This window comes from Triticum aestivum, chromosome 2B (assembly GCF_018294505.1).
Source record: "Triticum aestivum cultivar Chinese Spring chromosome 2B, IWGSC CS RefSeq v2.1, whole genome shotgun sequence".
NCBI classification, from domain to species: domain Eukaryota; kingdom Viridiplantae; phylum Streptophyta; class Magnoliopsida; order Poales; family Poaceae; genus Triticum; species Triticum aestivum.
The window spans coordinates 267,679,329-267,706,020 of NC_057798.1; positions in this window are offsets into that span (position 1 = coordinate 267,679,329).

Consider the following 26,692-nt stretch of genomic DNA (forward strand, 5'->3'; position numbering starts at 1 on the left):
CTCACCAAGAAGAATCAAATCGTCCACTGCCCGAATGCCGAAGCCTTAGCGGCTTTCAAGCACAGTGTCCGGGACGAATGGCTCGCCAGACACCTCGTCCAGGAAAAGCCGAGGACAATGGCAGCCCTAACAAGCCTTATGACCCGCTTTTGCGCGGGCGAAGACAGTTGGTTGGCCCGCAGCAGCACCAGCGACCCAGGCACATCCGAAATCAGGGACGGCAATGGGAAGTCGTGACACAATAAAAACAAGCGTCGAAACAACAAAGACAACCCACACAACACGGTGGTAAACGCCGGATTCAGGGGCTCTCAACCCGGTCAACGGAAAAAGCCATTTAAAGGCAGAAGAGATGGGCCGTCCAGCCTAAACAAAATTCTAGTCAGATCATGTCAGATTCATGGCACCCCCGAAAAACATGCAAATCACACCAACAGAGAATGCTGGGTCTTCAAGCAGGCCGGCAAGCTAAACGCCGAACACAAGGGGAGGGAAATGCCAAGTGAAGACGAGGACGAGCCTCGCCAGCTGAACACTGGGGGTTAAAAAACAATTCCACCTGAGGTCAAAACAGTGAACATGATTTACGCAACCCACATACCAAAGAGGACGTGCAAACGTGCACTCCGAGATGTATATGCTGTAGAACCCGTCGCCCCCAAATTCAAATGATGGTCGGCCTGCCCGATCACTTTTGATCGTAAGGATCATCCGACTAGTATCCGACATGGAGGTTCGGTTGCCTTGGTGCTCGACCCAATAATTAACGGATACCATCTCACCCAAGTCCTCATGGACGACGGTAGTAGTCTTAATTTGATATATCAGGACACTATCCGCAAGATGGGGATAGACCCGTCAAGAATCAGCCTAAGAAATACCACCTTTAATGGAGTAATACCAGGGGTAGAGGCCCGCTGCACGGGCTCTCTAACACTAGAGGTTGTATTCGGTTCTCCCGACAACTTTCGAAGCGAAGAACTAATCTGCAATATCGCTCCATTCCGAAGCAGCTATCACGCATTACTCGAAAGAACGGCCTTCGCTCGTTTCAATGCAGTACCGCGTTACGATTATCTTAAGCTTAAGATGCCCGGCCCACATGGCATCATCACAATTAGCGGAAATACAGAGCGTTCCCTGCGTGCGGAAGAATATGTGGCGGCTCTAGCAGCCGAACTACTGACCGGCCCCTCCAACCCAAGTAGTTAATCGGTCGTCGAAGACCACGGACACGGCTAGACGTGTCTGACGCACCACTATTTGTAGTAGCCCAGATAAACCTGAGCTTGACTAAACAGCTATACCCCCATATGTGGTGCTAGGGGCTGCCCGCACGAAAAAGATCCATAGTTCGGCTGGATCCTATTTACAGTCAAGAAATTGAATTCTCATGGTTCATTAAGAGTAACCAACTTTTTCGCACGGTCACACCAGATTCTTTCACCTGGGCTTTTCCTTTTTCGTTTCAGATGACCATGGTGCTACACCCTTCCAGGATACGACACAATGGAGATAAAGGCGCAGACGTGCAGCAGGGCCCCGTTCAAAGGTTTCTTTTTAGATTAAGTCCCTGTGTAAACCTTCTTTTTCATCTCTTGTTGGTTCAATCCCTCTTGGTTGGCGTTATTAGCAAGTTTATTATTCGCTGATCTAAAATAGACGTTTCAAGGGCAGCAATCAATGTGTTTTTGGGATTTATGCCCCTATCACAGTTGCTCACGTATCCGAAAATTCAGGGATCATTATCGAGGGTGATACTGAGCCCAGTATATGTTTTAAAGTCCAAATACCTTCGGGAGTGTTCGGCGTCGCGAGTTTGGCCTTATATGCATCAGCTCCGAATCATGTCTTTGGTCAATAGTTGGGTTTGCCCGGCTCCCGTGTTTTGCTACCTTATGTTCTGCTCTATCGGCTAAGGTGGCACCGGGAGAACTACTGCTATTGTGCCCTGGTTCACCTAGATGAGCACCTCAGTAGCGAAAGCCGAAAACTGACTGTCATGATAAAGCGAGAGACTGGTCAACCACTCGATGACTCAGTGGAATCTTTGTGATTCCTCCGCATTAACGAAGGAGCGGTTTCCCGGTCACGTATGTACGCGCACCGTATTTGGATGAACACGGAAGTACCAGGGGCTATATAGTAGCCCCACCGTCAAACTCCTATGGCTAAGTGAAAGTGTTAAAGCTATATAGTCTGATTGCCTTGTTCGCCGCGCTATCACCTCCTTAAATGGACCAAGATATTGGATCAAGTGTGAGTACGCACTTTACTGAACACCCCCGCATTATATGCGTGGGGGCTGAAGCCGACGACTGCAAACTTTCAGGTTATATAATACATACATAGACGGCCGCACATGAGGCACTATAATACTTTACGGGCAAAAGTATAAATACAGCCTTTATAATCAAAATAGCATTGTTCTTACAATCAAGATACATGTCACGGGAACATGGTACTCTTTGAGGACTGAGCCTCTATTAAACGGGCACTTTCTAGGACTTCTTCAAAATAGTGCTCGGGCGAGTCCTGACCCCCGGGCGGACCCCTGGTTGCAACAGCAGTGTCCTCCATCTGCGCCCAATATGTCTTAACATGGGAAAGAGCCATCTGCGCACCCTCTATGCACGCCGAGCTCTTGACAACGTCGATATGCGGCACAACACGAAGAAATCGTTGCACTAAACCAAAATAACTATCCGGACTTGGTTCCTTCAGTCACAGATGATTCACGACAGCCTTCATGGCAGGCTTGGACAACCTATGGAGCTCGGCCCACTCGGCCATTTGCTCATTCAACAGCAGCGGACGCCTTGGATTACTGAACTGCGACCAGAACAATCTTTCCACCTCATGATCTTTTGTGGGGACCGATTCTCTGGGTATTAATTTCCAGAAAATGGCCCTTGTGCTCACCAGCCCCAGGATAACTGTTAGCTGATGAGGCACCAACTTGATACAGAAATTCCAAGCAAAATACAAAATATGCAGTACAAGACCATTCTGGCCTGTGAGTACAACAAATGGCTTCTAGTGGTTGATGGCGGAAGCGGCTTGTGGATCATCAGTGTCTATGGGACTCCATGTTTCCACAGGAACAGCTGACCAGGTTAACTCCTATCTTCGCGAGACTGCTATCACCGTTGCTTAAGTTCCGGGGCTGTCGGGTGGTTGCTCCTCTCCGCGCAAGAAAAATCTGGCCAAGACAATAGCCAGGGACAAGACAGTGAGTACTTTGAATGTACTCGCAAACATTATGAACACAGGCATAATATGATAGTGATATGCTGAAAATATTATATGAACATGACATCAGTCACCAATGATAAATAAAGCTCTGATGCGCACAAGCATGTTAAATATGAATATGCAATAACATGGCAATATTAAAATTTTGAAACAAATAATAAACGTGCCACAGTCGGGCGTCTGAGCGACACCACATATAGGGCTTTAAGAGAAATGCCACAGTCGGGCGTCTGAGCGACACCACATACAGGGCTTTAAAAGAAATGCCACAGTCGGGCGTCTGAGCGACACCACATACATGGCTTTTAAAAGAAATGCCACAGTCGGGCGTCTGAGCGACACCACATAAAGGGCTTTAAAAGAAATGCCACAGTCGGGTGTCTCAGCGACACCACATACAGGGCTTTTAAAAGAAATGCCACAGTCGGGCGTCTGAGCGACACCACATAAAGGGCTTTAAAAGAAATGCCAGAGTCGGGCGTCTGAGCGACACCACATACAGGGCTTTAAAAGAAATGCCACAGTCGGGCGTCTGAGCGACACCACATACAGGGCTTTAAAAGAAATGCCACCGTCGGGCGTCTGAGCGACACCACATACATTGCTTTAAAAGAAACAATCATAGTGAATATCCCAGAGGTAGAACCATCCCAGAGATACTCGATAATAACAATAATAACACGGGTTAGTCAACAATAACAATAATCATAATTATCCCAAGTCACAGGTAGTAATTCCAGTTCTGGTTTAACAGTTTCACCTCCGAAGACCGACATTAAGACCGACACTTGACCCATCCTAGACTGTAGTCCTTAACCACGGACACGGCTATTCGAATAGGTTTTAATCTCTGCAAAGGGTGTACTCTTTACCCACGAGTAACGAATTTCTATCGGGACTAATTCCATCTACGGTCTTTTTGTTCGAAACACACCTAACTTGCACACACCAGCTTAACTCACCTGTGTCTGGAATCACCCACGACACCTGTCAAGCAAAACTCTAAGTGGGGAGGCTACAACCTCGACATAACATGGGATCACAAAATTTATACCACGCGCAAACTGGGGAAGCTATCCCCTTCGGCTACAACCGAAACACCCACGTTCCGGACCCAGTGGCATGACTACCGGATGCCTCCAGTATCTTCCACCACGGCCTCTCTGTACGGTGTGTGCTAGGAAAGGGGTTGACAACTTACTGAACCGTACCCTACTTATCGTAGAGGCGAGAGGTAGTACAAAACAAGAATGGGGGTTACTGGCACAAGACTCGATCTACGGTCGACTCAGGAGGTTGTAATATTTCCTGCATGATTAACATAACAATGCATATATTTCAAACAACAGATAGAAACATCACGCGACATACCCCTCATGCCATACCGGACACGACCGTCTCGACGGAGGATTAGGTACAAGACCGTGTCTACCCAAGACAGAGGCCTTCCCGGCTTCCCTTCAGGTATGCAAGAAAGACGTATGACGGTGATTTCCATCACAAATCATACCAACTTCATCAGCATAAAATCATCAATATGCACCCATGGGTAGGATCATATCCTCACATAAAATGACGCATGCACGCGTCGAGGTGGTGTTATTACCGAGTCAACAACACACACAAAAGTATTACACCAGGGTTCAGAATGCTTGCCTTCAGGTCATGAGAATGAAGGGTGCATCCAAAACATCTTGAAATCTTCAAAAATCCTATTTAAAAGAATATATGTGAATTAACACGCAACACAAAACGGCACTAAAAGTTGTTTTCAAAATTTTTCAAATAAATCTTAAAATAAACTAGACAATATTTGAAAGAGGTAGGAAAAAGAATTAATTCATTTGGAGCTGTATTTAAAAAGATACAGATGGTCAAAGTTTGGTCAAAATTCTGATATTTAAATAAGAACAGAAAAGAAAACGCTTTGAAATATACGTACACGTCGAAGGCGCATTTTGGAAATGCGCTTCCACTTATCCAGCGTGGATTGTGCCTGAGTCGCTGACAGTGGGCCCGCCTGGCCCACTAGTCAGGTTTGACTAGTCCACTTCCCTCCTCTTCCTCCGCCCGAGAGAGGGGGCGGGACTCCAGCGACGCTCGCCGGCGAACAGCGGCACCGCTTGACAAACGGAGGTCACCCGCGGGCTCAGAGGGTCGAGGCGGTTACTCCGGTGGTGGTTTTGTCCTCTGGGGTGGACGGAGCTGCCGGCGGCGAGCTCCGCGGCGGACGGAGGCCGTCGGAAAAAGTGTGATCTCGCCCGCGGTGAGTCCCGATCAAGACTGAGTAGGGGGACGGACTCACGAGAGGGTGAGGGGGTTCCTGGTGGAGAGAGTGGAGAGGGGGAGGTCTTGGTGGCGCCGGAATGGCCTGGTTAGTGACGGCGGCTGGAGTTGCTGGAGAGGAAGGAGACGACCCTTTCCCATCGATCGACGGCTAAGGGGGCACGAGTGGGACGGTGTGAGACTGCCTTCGTGCGGGTTTGAGCTCGGGGTCTCCTTATATAGGCGATTGAGGTCGGTTTGCGGCGGCCGTGGATAAGCTTGCCGACGACCGCTGTTCTGTAGCTAGGGCGACGTGGCGGTGACGCGCGCTAGAGGACGGAGTTGTGGATGAGCACGCACTGCTCCAGGAGGCAGGTGGCAAGCGCTGGTGGCTTGGGCGGCGCCGACATGGCCGGGGCTGCAAGCGTCCGCCAGCTAGCCGCCACGGCCGTCCCGACGGTGGAGCTATGGGGTGCCAGGTTGGTCGGGGTGGTGTGGCGGTGCAGGGGAACAGGGAGTGTTGGCTGGGACCGGTCACGGGCCAGATTGAGTGCGGGGCGTGATGCGGCGGCTCGGGCGCTCGTGGGTGCCAAACGCACGCTCTGGGCGCGCCCAGAGCATGCCCGGGACATGCTCGACGAAATGACAGGGCAGCCTAGAGGTCGCGGTTGAAGCTGGCAAGAAACAGGACTAGTCTAAGGTTAGCAAGGGACTAAAGGGACATGGTGGATTGGTCAGGGGTTCAAGTTTACTAAGTAAACTTGAAGTCATGCCAAATCTGGCTGTGCACTCAGGGTGTTTAACAGAATGTCAAAGGCACTTAGGTAGTTCTTGGAGTGGCCAAATTCTCCAGATCAGTGTCTCTATGGGTGCAAGAGAGGGTGGTGAAGTTAGTTTGCAAAAAGGGGAAACTTGCTAGTGCAAGTTTTGCAAAACTACATTACTGGACAGGGAGTAGATGGCATTATTACATGGACCAAAAATGTTCCAAAGAGTGCATGATCCTGGACTTAAGGGTTTTGCAGGGCTGGCTACAAGCATGAGAAAGCACAAGGTCACTTGAGCAAGGAAGGATGGGGTTGCAGTAGAAAACATAAGTCTGGTCCAGAATGAAAAAGAGGTTGATGCACTCAAATTTTTCAAAGGATATCACTATGTTTTTGCATAAAGTTGGATGGCATGCTACTACTAATATCCCATAATTTTGGTGGAGGCTCTAGGGAAATATTTAAATGGGTTGTAGTGCAAAAATGCCCACTGGACCAGAGAAGAAAATCATGTGTAACACTCAAAATAAGCAATGAAATAATTTTATTATTACACAAGTGATCTGGGGGCATCACATGACATCTCCAAATTTTGGTTGTAAAATTAGTTAAATCTATCAACAGGTTGCAGTACAAACAGAGCTCCAAAAATTCAAACAAGCCATTTTAATGATTAAAGCTCAGTGTGAAATAATTTAATAAATAAATCTACTGATTAAGAAATTGTTATACAGAGAGCATAAAATTTTAATATTTTTGGAAAGCTCCACTGGGAAAGATAATTATCCTCAAAATTAAAAGAGATGCTCTGAACTCCACAGAAAATAATCCAGAAAGAAAAATTTAAAACTCCTGGCAAAATTTTAATTATCAAAAATTTGGTTAAATTTTTGGGATGTTACATCTTTCTGATCTTTGAAATACTCAGTCGCATCAGCAGCACTCTTTGCTAAATCCAAGTATGCGTCTGCAGAACTCCACAATTGTTCAAGAGGGGCATACTTCGGATCGCCGAACTTCGTCCGCAATAAAAAGGGCTTCCCAGCCGCGATATCTCCGGCTTGACGAAGCTCCTCCCGTGCCGCTCTTATTTCAGAGCGTGTTTCCTTGGCTACTTCCAAGGCCTTCTTTAGGTCAGCCACTTTGTCTTGGCTTTCCCTTTCAAGGAACTCATATCGGCTGGCGGCATTTTGCAGCTCAAGAGCCATGTTGGCTATTTTATCTCCGCTCTGGCGATGAGCAGCCTGTTCGGCTTTTAACTCTTCGGCCGTCTTCAGGGCGGCCACATCACTTCTCCTGGCTTGTTCCTTGGCTCGGACAAGTTCTGCCCGAAGGGTCTCCACGGCGGAAACTCCATCTGCAGTCAAAGCATATTATAGATACTAGCATCATGCTCCTCGTAATATTTGCTGACCACCCAAATATACATACCCTGTGCCTCGTCAAGCTGCTTGTTCACAAGCGTGATGTCCGCATCTGCCACATCAAGCTGCCACCTCAATTTGGCAAAATCAGCAGTCCGGTCAGCCGCCGGACCCTCAGCCGCCTGCGCATGAAAGCAGCGCTATCATTACCTGAGACTATCATCCTTTGCTTGCCGCCTCTGGACGGCAACCGGAGTCTCAGGGGCTACTATCTATATAGAGCACACCTAGCGTGTGCGATACAGTAAAATATATATATATTACTTTGCGTACCTCAAAGCCTCTTAGTAGGCTCGTAAAAGCTTCATTCAACCCGCTTTTGGCGGATGAGATCCTCTCAACCACCGTACCCATTAAGGTATGATGTGCCTCTGAGATAGCCGCTTGCTCCAAAAGACCATCAATGTGTCCGGTTGTACATCGGATAGTCCCGGGCTTTTTCTGTTGGTCTCCTTAGGAGCCGAGAACCCTGGACTTCGGGCAGCTGAAGAGTTACCTTCTAGCCTTTGCGGATCAGGAGAAATCCTCCGCGATGACACCTCAGGGTTGTCCGTCTCACGAGGCGGGGAAGCAGGGGGAGGCGTTTCGCTCTCCATCATCTCCGGAAGAAGATCCCCCGAAGATGAACTTTGTTGAGAAGGGCAGTGAGCCAGACTGCAAACCATATGTCTCGGTTGTTATTCTCAAAGAAAAAGCAGGATATATTTACCAAAGTGCCTTTGTTCACTTACAGCTCGGTTGACGGCTGGCCCCCTTGTGGGTGCTATGCGGTAAGGACGCCCTCCGAGGAAGGGCCCCCTAGTGAAGGTTTCTTCCCTCGTTTGGAAACCTCCGTTTCCAAGTCTTCAGGGGTTGTCCTTTTCTTCCCATGCGAAGAGGGGATCCTAGATTCACCTCCCCGATCATCCTCCTTTGCGGAGGCACTAATTCGCCCGGTTTGGACGTGTAACGTATGAAGCCCGCTTTCGGCTTCTCTATTCCTCCCCTCATCTTCTCCTAATGGCACTTGATAGGGTGCGCGATCCAGCATCCTAGTTAATACAGGATCCAACGAGCCTTCAGGAAGAGGGGCCGAACACCCGATCCTCTCCACCTTTCTTATCCAGTCCTGGCCGAGGGCAATTTTTCAGAATGATGTTGTGACAAATATAATAAACAGTATGTTCGGTCACGGAGTTACTTACTTGGGTATCTGGATGGTTGCAGTTCAGACTCGCATCCTCGGTGATGTCCGGACACTTTATTCGTGATCCGAAGAATAATCGATACATCCCTTCGAGCGTCACACCGAAGAAGTGTTGAGTAGTCGCGGTCCTTCCGGGTTGAACTCCCACATACGGAGAGATCGGCGTTGGCATGGCAGGACCCGACGAACTAGCATTAGTTGAATTACTTTGACAAGACTGACATCCCTCTGCAGGAGATCTCGAATGCGGCTTTGCAATGTCAGCATGTCATTAACTGGCCCCCAGTCCAGCCCTTAGTTGACCCATGATGAGAGTTGGGGCGGAGGGCCCAAGCAGAAGGCTGGGGCGGCCGCCTGCTTTGTACCTCAGGGTGCTGTGATGTAAAACCATTCCCCTTGCCATAAGTCGGACACCTCCGGGAAGGAACCCTTTGTCCATAGGGCGTTGGCACCTTTGCTGATTATAGCGCCTCCGCACTCCGCGTGTCACCCGTCGATCATCTTCGGCTTCACATTGAAGGTCTTGAGCCATAAGCCGAAGTGTGGGGTAATGCGGAGGAAGGCGTCACACACGACGATAAACGACGAGATGTGAAGGATGGAATCTAGAGCTAGATCATGGAAATCTAGCCCGTAATAGAACATGAGCCCTCTTACGAAGGGATCAAGACTAAAGCCTAGCCCTCGGAGGAAGTGGGAAACAAATACAACACTCTCGTTGGGTTCGGGAGTGGGGATAACCTGCCGTTGAGCAGGTAGCCTGTGGGGGATTTCGGCGGTCATATACCTAGCCTCCGTAAGCTTCTTGATGTCCTCCTCTGTGACAGAAGAGGCCATCCACTGGCCTTGAAAGTTGGATCCGGACATGGTTGAAGATCCGGAGCGCTTAGCCTGAACCTTGGGTGTTGGAACACGAGGTAGGGGAAGGGAAGGATCGAGCGTGGAAAGAAAAGGACAGGTCCTGGCCCCTTTATAAGGAGGGTGAATATCAAGCGTCCTCCGCGTGGCCGTTTGGAACTTGCCTAAAATCGAGGAGTCATACTAACATGCACGGTAGGGTTACCCACACCCGTATTGATGAGAATCCCGTGATAAGGGGAACACGATCTCTGCTTTGACAAGACATGCCAATAAAACCGCCTCGCAATACGTGTAGTAGCAGGCTGGGAAAAATGGTTCGTATAATGACCGGGCCGCGGCGTGATGTCACACTATGAAAAGTTGTCAGCAGATTATATTTGTGGAATATTGTGCTCTCTACGGTGGTATGTGGAATTTGTTTTGCAGAGCCGGACACGATCCTTGTGTTCAAAATCTTCGATGGAGTATTCGGAGAAGGAACCCTCCTTGCAATGCCAAAGATAATCTGCACGCTGGACTCATCGTCATTAAAGCCTGGTTCAGGGGCTACTGACGGAGTCCTGGGTTAGAGGTCCTCTGACAGCCGAACTATGTACTTGTGCCGGACTGTTGGACTATGAAGATACAAGATTGAAGACTTCGTCCCGTGTCCGGGTGGGACTCTCCTTTGCGTGGAAGGCAAGCTTGGCAATTTGGATATGTAGATTTCCTTCTCCGTAACCGACTCTGTGTAACCCTAGCCCCCTCCGGTGTCTATATAAACTAGAGGGCTTAGTCCGTAGGACAACAACAATCAGAATCATAGGCTAGCTTCTAGGGTTTAGCATCTACGATCTCGTGGTAGATCAACTCTTGTAATACTCATATCATCAAGATCAATCAAGCAGGAAGTAGGGTATTACCTCCATAGAGAGGGCCCGAACCTGGGGAAACATTGTGTCCCCCGCCTCCTGTTACCATTAGCCTTAGACGCACAGTTCGGAACCCCCTACCCGAGATCCGCCGCTTTTGACATCGACAGAGCCCTTTGGCCAAGTAGTCTTGGCGAGCTTGCTCATCACAGCACCCCCGCACTCCGCCCGTTTCCCGTCGACTATCTTTGTCTTAACACTGAAGGTCTTGAGCCATAAGATGAAGTGTGGGGAAATACAGAGGAAGGCCTCGCATATGATAATGAATGCCGAGACATAAAGAAAAGAGTCCAGAGCTAGATCGTGAAAATCTAGCCCGTAATAAAACACGAGCCCTCAAACGAAGGGATGAAGAGAAAAACCTAGCCCTCGGAGGAAGTGGGAGATTAATACGACCCTCTTGCCAGATCTGGGGGGTAGGAATAACCTGCCCTTGAGCAGGAAGCCTGTGGGGGATTTCCGTGGTCAGGTATCTTGCCTCCCGGAGCTTCGCGATATCCTCCTCTGTGACGGAGGAAGCCACCCACCGGCCTTGAGGGCTGGGTCCAGACATGACTGGGAGGCGCGAAGCGATTAGCTTGAACCTTTGGTGTTGGAACTCGAGGTAGGTGAGGTTGTGGGAAGGCTTGGCGTAAATGAAGAAGGACGAGTTTTGACCCCTTTATAAAGGCGATGAATATCCCCCTCCCGGGCCTTAAAACATGCCTATTCCCAAGGAATCATGCCAACAGCGTAGTTGGGTTATCCACGCCCGTAATAGTGAGAATCCCGCAATAAGGGGACACGATCTCTGCTTTGACAAGACGTGCCAATGAAACTGCGTCTCAAAATATGGAGTGGCAGGCTAAAAACGGTTTGAATAATGACCGGGCGGTGATGTGATGTCACGCTGGGTGAAATTGTCAACAGATTGGACTCGTTGTGTGTGAGATTTGTTTGGCAGAGCCGGACATATTTTTGTGTCAGAATCATGCCTAACCCTAGTCTCCTCTGGTGTCTATATAAACCGGAGGGTTTAGTTCATAGGGTATAATCATAGTCACATTGGCAAGGCTTCTAGGGTTCTAGCCATTACGATCTCGTGGTAGATCCACTCTTGTAATACTCATATTCATCAAGATCAATCAAGCAGGAAGTAGGGTATTACCTCCATAGAGAAGGCCCGAACCTGGGTAAACATCGTGTCCCCTTGTCCCCTGTTACCATCAACCTCAGACGCACAGTTCGGGACCCGCTACCCGAGATCCGCCGGTTTTGACACCGACAGCAGGGCCGTGGCGGCCCTGGGGGTCAAGCTTCTCACCATCAATGGCGACTCTCAGATCCCCGTCAACTTCTCCAACAAGGAATACAAGCCTAGGGACGAGCACATGGAGGCATCCCTAGAAGAGGTACGCAAAATTGAAAAACGCTTCTTGGGCTTGGACTTGCAGCACTTCCCATGTGGCACGAACAAGGAGGCAGACGGCATCACCAAGAGGGTGTCCCGACGCGAGCCCCAGAATCCTGGCATTTTCGGGAAAAGGCTCTTCAAACCAACGGCAACCCCCCTCCCCGCTGCAGGCCTAGCGCTGCTTCAGGAGGAGCCATCCCTGCCCCCCTCCTCGGGCGCCTTGGCCTACAGCAAGAACTCAGGAGCCCGCCTGCTCCTGGCGCTGGAACCTCAGAAGGGTGTCTGGACCGAAGAGTTCAAGGCATACCTGCTCCGCGGCACCCTGCGAGGGAAGGAAGAAGATGCGGAATGCATGGCCCGTCAGGCCACCGCTTACTGCTTGCAGGACAACGAGCTCTACCGAAGGCTCCCCAACATCGATGTCTTGTTGCGATGCATATCCAAGGAGCAAATGCGCGAATTGCTGGCTGACATGCACGGCGGGGATTGCGGGCACCATTCTTCATCACGCACCCTCGTGGGCAAGGTGTCCCACATCGGGTTCTACTGGCCCACGACGCTCAACGATGCCATCGAGCTGGTGCGATCCTGTGAGGCCTGCCAGTTCCATGCCAAACAGATCCATCAGCCTGCTCAGGGCCTCCAGAACATCCCTCTCTCATGGCCATTGATGCGGCTTGAACTACGTCGGTATTTCCCCAAAGAGGAAGGGATGATGCAGCATAGTTATGGTAGGTATTTTCCTCAGTGATGAGACCAAGGTTATCAAACCAGTTGGAGAACCATGCAACACTATGTAAATGGTACCTGCACACAAAGAACAAGTACTTGCAACCCGACGTGTAAAAGGGGTTGCCAATCCATTTCGGGTAACGGCGCCAGAAATTGGCATGAGGACGGGAGAAAGTTGTAATAATTTGATATGCAAATAAAAGCAAATAAAATTCAGTGAGGTTTATTGGAATTTTGAAAATATAGATCTAAAAATAAAAGCAAATAAAATAGATCTTGAAGGCAAATATGATAAAGAAGAGACCCAGGGGCCATAGATTTCACTAGTGGCTTCTCTAGAGAAAAATAGCATAAGATGGGTAAACAAATTACTGTTGGGAAATTGATAGAACTTCAAATAATTATGTGATATCCACACAATGATCGATCATTATATAGGCATCGTGTCCAAGATTAGTAGACCGACTCCTGCCTGCATCTACTACTATTACTCCACACATCGACCGCTATCCAGCATGCATCTAGTGTATTAAGTTCGTGGAAAAACGGAGTAAGTGAGCCTAGCTCACTAGGTTAGTGGAGTGGATGTACAACCCAGCCACCCAGGTTCAAGTCCTCGCGGGTGCGAATTTGGGTTCTTATTATTTATTAAAAGAACTCGTTGTCGGGGGCTTCCCCTACCGCTTTCCTTTAAAAAACGATGACATGATGTAGACAAGATCTATTCATGTAGGAATATACCCCATCTTGTTATCCTTAATAGTAACGGTACATACGTGTCATTTCCCCTTCTATCACTGGGATTGAGCACCGTAAGGTCGAACCCATCACAAAGCACCTCTTCCTGATCTAGTCGGCCTAACTAAACCAAAGATTCAAAGAAGAAATACGAGGCTATAAGTAATCATGCATATAAGAGATCAAAAGACTCAAATAACTTTCATGGATAAAAACATAGATCTGATCATAAACTCAAAGTTCATCGGATCCCAACAAACACACCACAAAAAGAGTTACATCAAATAGATCTCCAAGAGACCATTGTATGGAGAATCAAAAGAGAGAGAGAGAGAGGAAGCCATCTAGCTACTAACTACGGACCCGTAGATCTACAATGAACTACTCCCGCACCATCGGAGAGGCACCAATGAGGATGATGAACCCCTATATGATGGTGTCTAGATTGGATATATGGTTTCTGGAACTTGCGGCGGCTGAAATTGTTTTTCGTCGACTCCCCTAGGGTTTCTGGAATATTTGAGTATTTATAGAGCAAATAGGTGGTGCGGGAAGCGGCCGAGGTGGGCACAATCCACCAGGGCGCGCCTGGGCCCCCGTGCGCACCCAGGTGGGTTGTCCTCCCCTCAGAGCCCCCCTCTGGTACTTCTTTGGTCCAACAGGTGTCTTCTTGTCCAGAAAAAATCTCCAAAAAGTTTTGCTGTGTTTGGACTCCGTTTGGTATTAATTTTCTGCGATGTAAAAAACAGGCAAAAGCCAACAACTGGCACTGGGCACTATGTCAATAGGTTAGTCCCAAAAAATGATATAAAGTTGCTATAAAATGATTGTAAAACATCCAAGAATGATAAATAACAACATGGAACGATAAAAAAATTATAGATACGTTGGAGACGTATCAACATCCCCAAGCTTAATTCTTGCTCATCCTCGAGTAGGTAAATGACAAAAACAGAATTTTTGATGTGGAATGCTGCCTAACATGTTCATCACATATTCTTTTCTTTATAGCATGGACATTTGGACTTTTATATGATTCAAAGCAATAGTCTAGTTTTGACGTGAAGATTTCAATACTCAAGCATATCAACAGGCAACCATATCTTTCAAAATATCAATACTAGAGTAAGTTATCCCTAGCTTATTATGCTCAATCATTGATCCATTCATGAAACACACTCAAATATTAGCTACACCCAATGCTCGGGTACGATCATAGTGACCCTTAGTTGGTGCTTTATAAGAGAAGATGGAGACTCAAATAAAAATAAAATTGCATAAAGTAAAAAGAAAGGCCCTTCGCAGAGGGAAGTAGGGTTTGTAGAGATGCTAGAGCTCAAAGCAAAAATGATAGAGATAAAACATTTTGGGTGGCATGCTTTTCCTATCAACGAAAATGATCGTGTAGTTCCCAATACTTGCCATGCTAGACATATCATAGGCAGTTCCCAAACAGAAAATAAAGTTTATTCCTTTTCCACCATACTTTCACATTCCGCGGCTAACCGAATCCACGGGTGTCGTCCATACCAATACTTTCCAAGGAATTTATTATTTGACAACATAAAGTAAATTCATTTTTTTCATTTCAGGGTCGGGCATCCCTAATACCTTTGTCATACTCTCGTGCAATGACAAGTAAATAAACACTCATCTTGAGAATAACACATCTAGCATGGAAAAATATCGGCCACCCCCTACCGTTTCATGAGCGGTACGAGCACACAAAAAAGGAAATTTATTTTGAAATTAAAGATGTCACATACAAATTTGCTTAGAACGGCACGGAAATACGGCATATCGGTAGGTATAGTGGACCCATGTGGCAAAACTGGGTTTAAGGATTTGGATGCACAAGTAGTGATCATACTTAGCGCAAGTGAAGGCTAGCAAAAGATTGGGAAGCATCCAACCAAGAAAGAAAAAATCACATAAGCGAGCATTAAGCATAACTAACACTGAATAATGCACGACAAGTAGGATGTAATTTCATTGCATAACTATTGACTTCCGTACTTGCATAGGGAATCACAAACCTTAACACCAATATTCTTACTAAAACATAATTACTCATTAACATGGCTCACATATCACTATCAACATATCGCAAAACTATTACAAAGAATCAGTTTATTTTGTCCAAAAATCTTCATGAAAGTTTTTATTATATCCCCCCTTGAATATCTATCACTCTGGGACTAATTTCATATGTTGCTATTGACAGCTCAAACGAATCTAAGTGAAGAACATGAGCATAAAAATTTCTTCTCTAAAAATAATTTAAGTGAAGCATGAGAGAATTTCTTCAAAAATAGTAAAGCCCACCGTGCTCAAAAAGATATAAGTGAAGCAGTAGAGAAATTCCCTCAAAAACAGGTTTAAGTGAAGCATAGAGAGCAATTCTAACAAGTCATAGCATAATTGGCTCTCTCTAATAAGTGTGTCCAACAAGGATAGATGACACAAAATAAAAAGCAAAACAAGCAAAGACTCATACAATACAAGACATTCCAAGCAAAACTCATAATATGTGACAAATAAAAATATAGTTCCAACTAAAATACCGATGGTCGTCAGAAGAAAGAGGGGATGTCACTCGGGGGTATCCCCAAGCTTAGTTGCTTGCTTCTCTTTTAGATAATAGCTTGGCATGCCATGGGGCATCCCCAAGCTTAGGATCTTCTTACTCCTTATTCCTTCATCCATCATGATTGAAGGAAATATGCCCTAGAGGCAATAATAAAGATGTTATTTTATATTTCCTTATTCATGATAAAGGTTTATTATTCATGCTAGAATTGTATTGATCGGAAAGTAAATACATAAACAAACACCGTGTCCCTGGTATGCCTCTACTAGACTAGCTCGTTGATCAAAGATGGTTAAGGTTTCCTAACCATAGACATGTGTTGTCATTTGATAACAGGATCAGATCATTAGGAGAATGATGTGATGGACAAGACCCATCTGTTAGCTTAGCATAATGATCATTCAGTTTTATTACTATTGATTTCTTCTTGTCAAATACATATTCCTTTGACTATGAGATTATGCAACTCCTGGATACCGGAGGAATGCCTTATGTGTTATCAAACATCACAACATAATTGAGTAACTATGAAGATGCTCTACAGGTATCTCTAAAGTTGTTGTTTGAGTTGGCATAGATCGAGATTAGGATTTGTCACTCCGAGTATCGGAGAGGTATCTCTGGGCCCTCTCGGGATACACATCATAAACTTGCAAGCAAACGACTAAGGAGTTAGTCACGAGGTGATGTATTACGAAACGAGTAAAGAGACTTGCCGGTAACGAGATAGACCTAGGTATGAAGATACCAACGATCGAATCTGGGGCAAGTAACATAACGATGTACAAATGGAATTACGTATGTTGTCATAACGGTTCGACCGATAAAGATCTTCATAGAACATGTAGGAGCCAATATGGAGTGGACCGGAGAGGTGTCTTGGTCATGTCTACATAGTTCTCTAACTCGTAGGGTCCGCACGCTTAATGTTCGATGACGATATTGTATTATATGAGTTATGTGATTTGGTGACAGAATGTTGTTTGGAGTCCCTCGAAGTACAAGTGCTCCCTGGGTGATTTTGGTAATTAATGTCAACATATCTCTTGTTGGACTAACATTTTCATCTAGTATATTTCATAGAGTTCAACAAAGGCGTGGCATGGACAATAGGATTTGGAACCCCTTCAAGATGCTAAGGACAAATATTGGCAAAAGCTCAAGACTCTTCATTTCTATTTTAGTGATCCAAGATCACATAGAGTCCATAGGAAAAGCCAATACTATTAGAAGGGGATGAGGTGTTGCTTAACGGTCTACTTGCTCAAAGTGCTTAGTGATATGCTCCACAGCCCTCAACCACTTTCTCAATTCCAAATATGTCCAAAACCTAAAGCCAAACTCGGCCCCACCGATTTGATTCATCCGGCGCCACCGAGTTCATTGACATAGCCACTGCCAGAAACCCTAATCAGTTCGGTCTCGCCGATAGGATCTCGGTCTCACCGAGATGGCCTTGCAAACTCTCTGTTGCCTGTTGCAATTATTTCGGTCTCACCGAGATGTGCAATCGGTCACACCGAGTTTGCCTGACCAACTCTGTGTTTTCTCATTGCTGAAATCGGTCTCAACGAGTTCATGCAATCAGTCACACCGAGATGAGGTTTTGCCCTAACCCTAGCTCATTGGTCCCACCGAGTTGATCCCGTTGGTCCCACCGAAAACCCTAACGTTCACATTTTGAACTAGATCGGTCCCACCGAGTTTCTTTATTCAATCTCATCGAGTTTGGTAAAATGTGTGTAATGGTTAGATTTTGTGTGGAGGCTATATATACCCCTCCACCCCCTTCTCCATTTGAGATAGAGCGATCTTAACATGCCCACACTTCCACTACTTATTTTCCGAGAGAGAACCACCTACTCATGTGTTGAGACCAAGACATTCCAATCCAACCACAAGAATCTTGATCTCTAGCCTTCCCCAAGTTGCGTTCCACTCAAATCTTCTTTCCACCATATCCAAATCTATGTGAAAGAGTTGATTGTTGGGGAGACTATCATTTGAAGCACAAGAGCAAGGAGTTCATCATCAACACACCATCTGTTACCTTTTGGAGAGTGGTGTCTCCTAGATTGGTTAGGTGTCACTTGGGAGCCTCCGTCGAGATTGTGGAGTTGAACCAAGGAGTTTGTAAGAGCAACGAGATCGCCTACTTTGTGAAGATCTACCCTAGTGAGGCAAGTACTTCGTGGGCGATGGCCATGGTGGGATAGACAAGGTTGCTTCTTCATGGACCCTTAATGGGTGGAGCCCTCCGTGGAGTCGCACAACCATTACCCTTCGTGGGTTGAAGTCTCCATCTACGTGGATGTACGATAGCACCACCTCGGAACCACGCCAAAAATCTTTGTGTCTCCAATTATGTTTGCAAACTCCAATCCCATCCCTTTACTTTCTTGCGAATTGCCTTCTTTACTTTTCGCTGCTCATATACTCTTGCCATGCTTGCTTGAAATGTATTGTGAACGCTTAGACTTGTGCTAAAACTCCACCTCAAGTTGAAGAACTTAAAAACTGCTACTTTTGCTAGTTGAGTGTCTAATCATCCCCCTCTAGACACCTTTTCTCGATCCTTTCAATTGGTATCAGAGCATTGGTCTCCATTGCTTTGGTTTAATCACTATTGGAGGAAGATGGATGAGTCTACGATGGGGAGTTTTAGACGTAGAGTGCCTATGCTTGATGGAGAGTTCTATAATGCTTGGAAAAATGAGATTCTTGAGATTTTCAATGAATATCAATTGAACAAGTACATTACTAGCCCTTGTGCGCACCTTATTGATCCATTGCATCCTACCCCCGATGAGTCTCTTGACATGATTCGCACTCTTAGAACTATCAATCTTATCATTAGAGGATTGCCTAGAAATTTGATTGTATGCTTGCCTACTCTTGAATGTGCTTACACCATATGGAGATATCTTTAGGAACGCTTTCAAGACTACTCCTTGAAAAATTTAGATGAGATTCTTCAACAGTCCATTGATTTAAATAAGATGAATCCTAATGATCCTAAGTTTGGTGATTGTCTATTTGAGCTTCGTAACCTTATGCGTGCCAAAGGAGATGTTGGAATCATTAGTAATATCATCCCAGAAGTCATTAGAATTCATAAAGATGCACATTGTCATGATCATAAATCTAATGAATCTCTCTCTCTAGGTGATAATCAATAACAAGACGATGTTGAACATGGATACTATGATGAGGATAATGATAGTGACTTTGATCTCGATGAGTCTATGAGACACTTTGGTCTTATGGCTAACCTTCGCAGCTACATGGCTGGAGGAAAGGAATGGGTTCTTGATAGTGGATGTACCGATCACTTGACTGGAGACAAGGATATGTTTTGTGAGCTTGCTGAAAACAACGACCCTTGAAAGTATGTCACTTTTGGTGATAACTCAAAGGGTAAGGTGGTTGGCCCTGGTAAGGTGGCCATCTCACATGACAACTCCATACAAAATGTATGCTCATTTAATCTCTTGGCTATAATTTACTTTCTGTATCTAGACTAGCCGATTTCAGTTTCAATGTCTTATTTAGTGAAGTGGATTGCCGAGTGTTTTGAAGAGATAATCATAATATGGTCTTTACCAGAATATGTAGAGGTGATCTATACATTGTTTATTTCACTAAAAAGGCTCAACCTAGAACTTGCTTAATTGCTAAATCTTCTAAAGGTTGGTTGTGGCATAGAAGGTTAGTTCATGTGGGCATGTGAAATCTTGATAATCTTATTAAAGGTGATCATATCCTTGGTGTTAAAGATGTTATATTTGACAAGGATAGACTTTGCAGTGCTTGTCAAGCAGGAAAACTAGTTAGAGGAAGTCATCCCGTGAAGAACATCATGACCATGAGAAGACCACTCGAGTTGCTTCATATGGATCTTTTTGGTCCCAACGCCTACAAGAGTCTCAGTGATAATTCGTTCGGATTGGTCATTGTTGATGATTTTTCAAGATTTACGTGGGTGTTATTTCTTGATGATAAATCGCAGGTCCAAAAGATCTTCAAGAACTTCGCTAGGAAGGCACAAAATCAATTTTAAGTGAAGATCAAGAAGGTTCGCAGCGACAACAGAGCGGAGTTCAAGAACGCCAATGTGGACACGAAGGGATTTCACACGAGTTCTTGGCTACATACACACCTCAACAAAATGGAGTTGTTGAGAGGAAGAACTGGACTCTTATTGAGATGGCGAGAACGATGCTTGATGAGTACAAGATGCCAAAACACTTTTGGGCAAAAGGGGTTGAAATAGCTTGTCACGCAAAAAATCGTCTATATCTTCACAAGCTACTCGGCAAGATGGCATACAAGCTTCTCACCGGTAACAAACCCCAAGTTGGACAATTCGAGTATTTGGCTCAAAGTGCTATATTCTTGATAAGCATCGTCGTTTGAAATTTGCTCCTAAATCTCATGAAGGTTTCCTACTCGGTTATGGCTCAAACTCTCACACTTACCGTGTCTACAACAATTTCACCCAAAAGATTGAAGAGACGGTAGATGTTAAGTTTGATGAATCTAATGGCTCGCAAGTAGAGCAATTGCCAATTGATGTTGGAGACAAAGACCCCGCGGAAGCAATACAAGACCTGTCTATTGGCAAGATTCGCCCAACGGAGGTGAAGGATAGTACGTCGTCCATCCAAGTGGAAGCCTCAACTTCACGCCAAGGTGAACCACAAGTTGACTTGGAGGCATCCACAAGTGGAACACGTCAAGATAATGGAAACGAGGATGTACAACAAGATGAACCTCATCGACCTCCTTCTCCACCTCCACAAGATAACAACAACGCCAACAACAATGAAGAGAGACAAGAGGAAGAACAAGACAATGAAGAGGATGTTACACCCTGACCCAAACAAAAGCTCTCATGAGTTCGAGCAAGAGTCTCAAGAGATCATCCCGTCAAACAAATCTTCGATGATATTCAAACCAGGAGAATTACTCGCTCTAAAACTCGTTTGCTAACTTTTGTGAACATTACTCATTCATTTCTAGTATTGAAACTATGAAGGCTGAAGAGGCTCATGATGATCCGGATTGGGTGAACACCCTGCATGAAGAGCTATACAATTTTGAGATCAATCAAGTATGGACGTTGGTTAAAAAGCCCGATGAGAAGAACAATGTCATTGGAACCAAATGGGTGTTTCATAATAAGCAAGATGAAGATGGACAAGTTGTACGCAACAAGGCCCGTCTTGTCGCCCAAGGCTGCACTCAATTCGAAGGTATGGACTATGGTGAGACATATGCCCCCGTTCCTAGACTTGAATCAATTCGCATGTTACTTGCTTATGCCAATCATAATGATATCACATTATACCAAATGGACATTAAAAGTTCTTTTCTAAATGGTGAAATTGAGGAGGAAGTTTTTGTTAAACAACCTCCTGGTTTTTTTAATCCCAAGAAACCCGATCATGTTTACAAACTTCAGAAAGCTCTTTATGGTCTTAAACAAGCTCCTAGAGTGTGGTATAAATGCTTGACTAAGTTCCTTGTTGGAAAAGGCTCTGAGATTGGAAAATTGATTCTACACTTTTTACCAAAAGGGTTAATGGTGAATTATTTGTGTGCCAAATTTATGTGGATGATATCATATTTGGTTCGACTAACCCTCATTTTTGTGAAAAGTTTGGAAGGCTAATGTCGGAGAAGTTTGAGATGTCTATGATGAGCGAACTCAAGTTCTTTCTTGGTTTGCAAATCAAGCAAACTAAGGCGGGTACCTTTGTTTCCCAAACAAAGTACACCAAGGGCTTATTCAAGAAGTTCAACATGCAAGAAAGCAAAGGTATGAAAACACCCATGCCTACTAGTGGACATCTTGACTTAACTAAGGATGGTGAACCGGTTGACCAAAAGGTTTGCCGCTCTATGATTGGTTCATGGTTATATCTATATGCCTCCCATTTCGATATTATACTAAGTGTGTGCATGTATGCACGATATCAAGCGACCCCCAAAGAATGTCATCTTAAGGCTGTGAAAAGGATAGTGAGATACTTAATACATACACCAAACTTTGGCATTTGGTACCCTAAGAGGTCTTCTTTTGATCTTGTTGGCCACTCTGATTCGGACTATGCTGGTGACAAGGTTGATAGAAAGTCCACTTTGGGTACTTGTCAATTTCTTGGTAGATCTCTTATGTCTTGGTCCTCAAAGAAACAAAACTCGGTATCCTTATCTACCGCCGAAGCGGAATACATTGCCGTTGGTTCATGTTGTGCTCAATTTCTTTGGATGACCCAAACTCTTAAATATTATGGGATACATGTGAAACATGTTCCATTTCTTTGTGACAATGAAAGTGCTATTAAGATTACTTACAATCCCGTGCAACATTCTCTAACTAAGCATATTGAAGTTTGTTATCATTTCATTCGAGATCATGTTGCTAAAGGTGACGTCATTCTTAAGCATGTTCATATCTATAAGCAATTGGCGGATATTTTCACCAAACCGCTTGATGATAAAGTATTTTGCCATTTGTGAGGTGAATTGAACATGATTGATGCCTCAAACTTGGAGTAGAAACTCCATTTGTATGCATGCAAGGCATGAGGCTTTCTATGACCAATCCTTGATATTTCTCTTATGATCATGATCATATGTCAGTGTACTAAAGTAAGGGCACTCCTTTGTACCCCTTACTTGTGCGTGGGCAGTCAGAGCCGCGCCCACGGCCACACTTGGCAAGGCAAGGGAAGGAGGCCGAAGCAGCAAGATGGTCAAAGCAACGCCAAGACGCAAAGACAAAGAGAAAGAGGGCATGACAGGCTCCCCCGGCGAAACCCTTGCCGTGGAAGCCTCCGCAACCACGACAAGAACCTTGCCAGGGCAACTTGCCCAACGCCAGCGGAGCGTGCCATCCTTGAGCCCCAGGTTTTCCAACACCACCAACCATGTTGGGACCAAGGCTCGGGAGGCACCTCCATGATGGCATGCAGATCTTTGTGAAGATCATGAACACTCCAAGTCAGAGAGGATTAGAAGAAGACAAACCTCGGCGAGATCCTTGCCGAAGAAACCCACAACACCTCCGGCAAGATCCTTGCCGGGGACGACCACGACGCCACGGCAAGACCCTTGTCGGGCCCCCAGCAAGGCCCTCATCGAGGACATCCGCGGGGCCACAGCCAGGCCCACACCCGCCAAGTTTCCACCGCTGCTCCCATGTAGCTGCTAGCCCACCAGCTAGGCAGGCACCTGCATGTCGACGTGAGGCTTCCAAGCCAACTTAGCAAGCGCCTACGTGGTGGCATGCAAATATTCGTGAAGGCCCTACCACCGCGCCACCTCAATAGCTTGCCAGCCTACATGGCACCATGCACACCGCTCTCCTGGACGCATGTCGGAGCAAGGTGGGGCGACGACGGACGGGACGGGGGCTGGTTTCCGTTCTTGATAAAGTAAGAGGGACACTTAAGGGGTGCATTAAACACGTTTCGTCCCGTAATGGCCAAGCGATAAGCTTAGCCATTGTACACTGATTCCTCCTCATGTGTGCCACTGTGATGATCCCCTTGACTATAAAAGGAGGCCCTAGGCATCCAGGAGAAGGATTAGGCCCCTGAGACAAGTTACACTCATCGTAGCTAGCTCAAGAAATCCAAGAACACTCAAATAGACACAAAAGCAGGACTAGGGTATTACGCATCCTCGCGGCCCGAACCTGGGTAAACGACCTGTGTGCTTCTGCTGATTGCTGATCCCGCTCTTCTCACGACCCCGTGCCCCGCAACTGTAGTAGGGATTCCCGTGATCCCATAGGTGTCGTTTCCACCGACATATTTGGCGCGCCATGTAGGGGTTTGGGTAGTCGCGAGAATCTGGTTCGGTCGTCAGCCCAGCAGTTCTCTGTCGCCATGGCTTCCAAGGAAGAAGGCGACCAAGCGAGCAGCACTGTCGGCGGATGCAGCAAGTGTTCGCGCGATGACAAGAAAGCTAAGTCATGCAAAAACTCTGTGTAATTCCTTTTCATATGAGGTTATCCTCCTCGGAGATCTTTCCTTTGTATGAGAAACCTGCAGGCTGTGGGGCCCTTCCATTATTGGCAACGCCCTTGGTCTGTTTCGAGTCTGCTCAACAGATCGAGCGGCTGCGCCGAGAACGGCAGGGTGGCCTTTCGCTATTGGCAACACTCTCGCTCTGTCTCGAGTCCGCTCGACAGATTGAGCGGCCACGCTGAGAACGACAAGGTGGTTCGCACGACAGCAAGCACACCGTGCCGGGTGCTAAAGGATCCATCCTTCAAAGCGCTGCGGTTGGGTTCACGCGCCGGCAAGCCTGCCCAATTGGCATAGGGTGGACATACAAGGAGAGGTTGAACAGGGAAATAACATGCATCGTTTTAAAACACTACAGAGTTAAATTACATCAATTGTTGCTGCGGTTCTAACTAAGGATAAACATTGTCTTGGTCATGAACCTACAGCGGCGATAAGAAACGGGGTGCCTAATCCCGACGCTGGCCCTCTACCCTCTGAATTCCGCCAACGCGGCTGATGATGGGATCGATACGCTCCTCAAGCACTGTGAGGTCTTCATCCTCCGGCAAGCTATCCAGCACGGCGTCGAAGTCAAGGTTGGGGTTCCAGTATGCCAGCTTGGTGAGGACTTTGGTCATGGTGCCCCGGCAAAGTATCCGGGCCTCGCTGGCCAGGGAGCTCGCCCAGTTGGAGTTGAATTGTTCCAGGGCTCCAAGAACACGCTCGAAGAATAGGGTCAGCTTGGCGTTGGGCTCACACTCGGCTCCGGGGCATACCTCACGTCCGGCATCCCCATGTCGGCCAGCTGCTTGGTGATCCTGTTGGCGACGTTGGCGAGGCGGCTGATCCAGAGGTTCTTGCCCTCCATGAAATCCTCGTGGTTGGCGGCGTCGTTCTTCCGCAGCTGCCTCTCCTCCGCCAGGCTCTTGGTCTGGGTTCCCTCCCGGGTCCTGACCTCTGACAGCATCCCCTCAAGGCCCTCCAGCTTCAGCTTCAGGTCCTTGATGGATTCATTAGCGTGGGAGAGCTGCTCGGCCTTGTCGAGGATGTCGGCCTACGCCATCGTCAAGGCGCACTTAACCGTATCTTTCTCCTTCGCCAGCTCCTTGGTCCTGTTCTTCAGGCCATCCCGCTCAACCTCCAGCTCCTTCACCTTGTCACCGTGGGCTAGAGCTTTGGCATCGAGCGCTTCCTTGTGCTTCTACTCCAGCTCCCGGGTCCACGCCCCGGCAAGCTTCTCGACCTCCTCGTCCTTGCCGCGGAGTGTGGCGACAAGCGCCACCTCACCGGAGAGGGGGTCCTCCTCCTGAGAGTCCAGCTCTGCCTGGCGCTGTGATCGGGCGGCCTCGGCCTTGGTGGCCTCTTCCATCGCCGCCTCCTGGACTTTCTTGATGTCGGCCTCCTTCAGGAGAAGCTCCAGCTCGCGCTCCGTCAGCTGGCCTTGGGCGGCCTTCAGCTCTTCGTGGGCTTGGCGGAACCAGGCCTATGCCTCGGCGATGTGCTCCCCGAGGACCACCTCCGCCTTGCCCACCACCGCCTCCCTGGACTTCGCCTTGTCTAGGCGGGCGCGGTGGAGCGCCTACAGCTTCCAGAAGCTGGCGCCCATGGCCCGTAGAAGCTTCTCCTCCTAGGTGCCACCGCCACCAGGGCTCGGTTCCTTGACGACCTCGAGCCCGGCGGCGGCGAGCACTTTGTCATCAAACACCTCCCCCTCGGCCGGCGCTCTAGTGCTCTCCATCCCTGGGAGGTGGACTAACAAGTTGTCGCCCACCTTCAGATACTTGCCTGAGCCGGAGGCAGCTGACGAGGAGGATTGGTCATCAACCACCTCCTCCTCGGGAGCGGCCTTGCCGGCCTCCCCGACAGCGCCCTTGTGAGCCTCCACGGAAGCGCCCTTGTCAACCTCCTCGGCAGCGCCCTTGCCGGCCTCCTTGGCGGCAACGTCGCCGGTCTCTCCATCAAACCCCTTGACGGCATCCTCGGCTGTGGTCTTGGCGTCCTCTTCGGCGGCGATCTTGTTGGCCTCAACCTCGGTGTCCATGGCGGCCTCCGTGATCATGGTATCAATGTCCCCTTGGTCCACCAAGGTGGGATCTAGATGCCAGAAGGGAGGATGAGGCGAGGCCAAGATCAAGGTTCAAAAAGAAGAAGAGTAAGGAAGAACAGGTGACTCACCCGTGCCGGGCTGAGAAGAAGTGGCCCCCTCCCCGCCAACATCTGTTACCGGGATGGGGCCACCAGTGCCCAAGTCTACCTCCTCCTCCTCCGTGCGCATGGGCTCGGTGTCTGGCGCCCTTGCCGGGGACACCCTCGGGGCGGTGTGGTCGATGGGGGTGGCGTGGTGGGGGTGGCCCTTGGTGGCTCCTCCTGCTGCCGTCCTCCTCCTGCGGCCACGGCAAGGTTAGTACCAAAAAGTCGCACCCCGGTGCACGTTGATGGGGAGTAGGTGGTGAACGCATGATGGGCGTGAGCCGGGGGCTGTGCCACGGGCTGCTGTCCGAACTACTCTCTACCACCAGCAACGCCTTTGTGGTACCCGCCGGGGGCTG